A 4,915-nucleotide genomic window follows, 5' to 3' on the forward strand; every position below is an offset into this window, starting at 1 on the left:
CTAGAGTGGGAGCAAAAATACAGATGAAATTCAATTGGAGTAAAACAGCATGAAGTTGGTTAAATTAGGATTTTCCGCCGTTGTCCATTTGCAAGTGTCTCGTGAATGGAAAGAGTGGACAGATCCGAGACAGATCAGAGAGCGTGGATCCATCGAACATCAGAAGTCACTCACAGAATTTCTTAATTTCTAAACTGAATTAGAATTCCAGGTAAGTTCACTGTTATTTGTTAACTTTGTGTGTAAATTAAAACTGTTGAGCAACATTACAGCTAGCATTGTAGTGTAGGCTTACTGGTACTGCACGATTTCCATAGTCAGATGCCAATGTGAGCATCTAGCTAGAGCTAATTAGCTAGCTAGCTACTGTAACATTAAGTTATACCACTTTCAGTGGTTTATGGACAGTATGCATCACCTGTTTTACATTTTCAACAGAGTGGTATTAGCTATTATCAGTAGCTGGTGGACTTTACTGACTACTGCCAGCAGGTTAGTCAGTGCAACATGTGTTTTACTCTGAAAAGCAAGCTGTTAGCAGACAGTTAGCGGTAGTTGGTCTGTGCTACATGTGTTTCACTCAAGTTTAGAGCTATTAGCTACAGTTTGGTCAGTGTAAACAGGTGCATTTTACTCCGAACAGCGCTGATGGACAGTTTTAGCTCAGTTTGGTCAGTGCAACACGCGCATTTTACTCTGAACTTTAGAGCAGTTACCGGTTGATGGTTTTTAGCTGCAGTTTGGTCGGTGCAGACAGGTGCATTTTACTCTGAACAGCGCTGATGGACAGTTTTTAGCTGCTGTCTGGTCGGTAGGACACGTGCGTTTTACTCTGGAAAGAGAGCTGTTAGGAGACAGTTTTTAGCGGCAGGCAGGTCAATGCAACACGTGTTTCAACGGAGCACTGCTCTCTTGTAATTTGTGCATATTTGTGTTAATGCGATTTAAATGAACTTTTTCTTGTCATCAAGGATTGTCAGAAGTACATTTGTTACGAGGGGCAACTGACCTTCAAATCCTTTTTGGATTGTGGTGAGTGAAACATTTCAAATTTGACAATATCCCATGGAACAACATACTTATACAGACACACTTTAAATGTACTTACTTTATATTTACTGTCAAACTGATTGCCGATTTCCTCGCTGATAATGAATACAATGCAAACTTACTCCTCCCTAGATCACAGATCAGTCAAAGATTGGTTTATTTTTATGGGAGTTGTCTAATTATGCTCATCTGTAGCTGTGCTCATTGTCTTTGCAGGTCATTAATGGTTTTAAAGAATAAGTGATACGAACACTTGTTTGCCGCTACAATCTCAGTGTTGATAGCTATCTGTGGTGTATTGCTATAATACTCAGACTGCTGTTATAATAATTCAGTACGTGGCAGTAGTAGACAGGCTGTAGACTGCATATAACCGGAATTGATTTGGAAAGGAGCACTTAGTCTGTTTTGGGGTTACAATGTTCACGTAAAGATGACCTCTTGATTTCTGTCTTCTGTTCTGGTTTCTCGCTAAAAAATACATAACATATTTAATCAATAAGGTTGTGCAATCTTATTTTGTCTTCACAGTTGCCAATAAATTTGACATTCCAACCTTGGACTTAAACGTCTATGATGACTCGAAGACTGAAGTTGATGAGGAGGTGTTTGAGTGTCTTCTAAAGAAACAAGACCTTGGTGTGCTGGAGATTTGTTTACCCCAAGACCCAGATCCTGATGGTGAATTGCTTATTAGCTTAGAGCTTAACATTCATCCATACAGTCCTGGCTAGCCTAACACATGTTCTGAATATGTGAGACAAGCAGATATATCTGCTGATTTCATTTCTCATTTTGATATTTTAAAATCTTTTTTTGTGCCCACCTCTCACCCCCCTTTTAGAACAGTAGTGGGCCTAATCAATTCAAAATGTTACATTTTTTGCACTCCGCTTGTTGTTAACAAAAGTCCTCCAATCATAATAATGGATGTTTCCACCTAAATTGTGTGATAATTAGTGTTAATCACACCAGTTAACATGATTGCTAGATTTGTTGAGCTCCTCTGCAAGCAGCTCCTTATCAAAATACAGTGGAGACAATGAGGGGGACTCGGATGACACCATTATATTGCAGCAGAGTGCTACAAGAGAGACAGCTGAGGATAATCATCTATCTCATGTAAGTACTGCACATTTCCAGTTTAAACAAATGCCAAACTTGACGATTGAGTGATAAATTACATCAGTGAAAGTTGTGAAAGGGTGATCGTGGTGTTTTAAATTACTCCAACTGAGATGATTGAAGACATTCTGAAGAACAAACCTGGAAGGATAGAGGATCATGAATGAGTATGCTCGGACAAAAAAGCTTAACAGATAGCAGAAGACGCGATATGGTCAAGATATTGGTTGCACAAATGACAAGTGAACATGGGTATCTGTCACATACTCATTACATACCTTACCACCTAACATTTTTTTTTTTAGCAGAAGTTGTGATTTACACATCAATACTTTGGTTTGGATCTCAAACAGTGAAGTGTGTGTGTCTAGGACAAGTCCTTCAAGGCGTGTTAAAGAGGATTACGCAAAGGGCATCAATGCCTTGCTCCCGTACCTGGCCGATCCTAGGAGCAAGTTCGGTTATTTAAGTACATTAAAATATAAGTCGAACCTTTTTAACTCTCTGGGACTCTTACACCTTACAATTTGTCCAGAATGTCAATATTTAATTGTTTTACTGTTGGGTGCTGTTTTTATTTAAACTATAGATCTGTTAACATGTTTGTATGCCCACCATCTCTGCCCTCTCTCCTAAGCCCAACTCTGGTGGCATAAAAGCCGTTGACAAGTTCTGCACTGCGAGGGTCAGACCTGTTGAATGAGCAAATCTTCATCCATGGTCGCATCTGTAGTTTTAAGGATAAAAATGACTGAAGATATTTTAACCTGCTCACTCAAACTGAATTATACTTTACTTTAGGAGCATTGTTACAATGCAGAAGATGGGAGTGGATGTCTAGCATGGAGACTGAAATGTGTTCAAAGGGAAGCATCAGAGGGACGACAGAAGACCGTGCGTCAGTCACTGACGCGTAAGTGATTTTGATTGTAGTTAGTCTCATTCATGACACATGACCAGAGAATAATTGTATGTGAACATCTGTATAAGCAATTGTTTCTCAGTCTCTGACTCTTTTAGTATTTCTTAGTATTTCTTAGTTCTTTGTTTTATGTATCTTATAACACAATATTGTATATACTTGTATAGGGCAGACAAACCCAGTATTCTGTAAAGGTTTCACCGTGTTACAGGTGGTCCAAAAGCTGATAGAGACCCCTTCAGAGAGGAAAAGTGTCCAACAACAGAACGCCTGTGTTGTGAGGCCATTGCACTGATGAAGGATACGGCTGAGGAAGCAATTGTAAAGGAGAAGATGAAGCAGACGTTCGCCTATCGCCAAAAGATGGTTCATGACCCAGTGAAGTTCTCTGAAATATTCACAGCTTTTCCAAGATTCCAAGACATAGCAGGAATGGTATGTGGATCTTCGACTGTATTGCCTTGAAACTGTCGGGACAATTGTTTTTTTGTTTTACAACAGTCTGATTAGGACTGTGATATATTACGTGATAGTGCCACACCATAATGTTTACTGTTCTGTCTTGACTTATTCCATCTTGTCTGCAGATTGAGCAAGATTTTACACTGATGTTTGGTGATGCAACCTCTGCAAAGTTCCTGGAGAAGTGGCCTACTCTCCACAAGCAGAAAGTCATTGACCAAAGCCGTGGCCTCACACAGACAGGCAAACTGCAATACCTGGTTCAAAATGCTGAATCCACAAGAGAAGTGAAAAATGGTATGCGGGAATAAAATGATTATACTAATGGAAGGGAGCGTTGTTTTTGAAAGCAAAATGGAATATAACTTTCAGTGAAAATTTGTAGTTTCAGGATGGGACAGTGACATGTCCTCCATATTGGTCCTTGTCCACCTTCTTCCACCGTCACCTCTTGGCCGCAAGAGACCAGGAAAAATCTCAGCCATACACGCCAGTGACCACATTGTGAAGTTTATCAAGGTGAGGTTACAGTTCACTGTTCTGTCCCCATTCTTAATCCTATAAACTACTTTTAAGAATATGGACAAATCATGGTAAGATCATGTGTACCTGTAATTTACATTTTCACAAACTGTTTGTGAACTGTGATTCATTTTAATAGCACACTAATGAAGTTATTGTGTCAGACTGGGACCAGCATCCAGGGGCATCTGGAGAGCATCATGGAAAGCTTTCAACCCTATCCGCTTGCTGTGGGGACCCAGAGGAGGGCGATTCACAAGTACTTAATTGTAATTGACAAACATGCAATACCTTGTAAGTCACCAGACTCTCTTGCCTGTTTTGATGAGCTTTTCAAAGCTCATTTTGTCTTTGGTACCTCGTACAACTAGGATCTGGTAAATGTGTACAACTTCTTGCAAACCACAATTTCTGAAATTGATGTTGATGCCAGGTAAGGTTAATCCTAGGGTCGCAGAGTTGCGGGCTCGGATGCTACATTGAGTTACTAAAAGTTTTAAAGTTGCAAAGGGTTAAAACACCTTTTTCATTTCACACAACTTTTTCATATCATCTAAAATGTTGTTTTGCTTGCAAAAGCCCCCAGGCAAATGCTAATTCCTTGACACAACACTTGAAGTTGGTCCACGGACTTCGTCCAGGAAAGACACTTCATCTTAAATGCGGACAGGCTGGTTCACAAGTTTATGGTACTTTTTCTGGGTTCAGAAAGCATCTTTATGAAGCACATGAACTGTGTTCTGATCACGGTGAAGGCCCCTCTACAGCTGAATATGTAGCAGGAAGTCATTTTGATGACTTGCCATTAACAAGTTCCCCTTCTGACTCAGTCCT

General features: G+C 40.0%; 1 pseudogene across 1 annotated transcript; it reads left to right on the top strand.

The window, feature by feature from the left end:
• Window positions 1-1,581: 1,581 nt before the first annotated feature.
• On the top strand, window positions 1,582-4,683 carry LOC118944359 (uncharacterized; annotated as a pseudogene). Its single transcript, XR_016491526.1, has 6 exons — window positions 1,582-2,172; window positions 2,977-3,088; window positions 3,309-3,532; window positions 3,685-3,856; window positions 3,951-4,078; window positions 4,246-4,683. The product of XR_016491526.1 is annotated as an uncharacterized LOC118944359 (transcript).
• Window positions 4,684-4,915: the final 232 nt, after the last annotated feature.

The sequence above is a fragment of the Oncorhynchus mykiss genome, chromosome 25 (genome assembly GCF_057628025.1).
Source record: "Oncorhynchus mykiss isolate SJ-2025 chromosome 25, ASM5762802v1, whole genome shotgun sequence".
Lineage (NCBI taxonomy): Eukaryota > Metazoa > Chordata > Actinopteri > Salmoniformes > Salmonidae > Oncorhynchus > Oncorhynchus mykiss.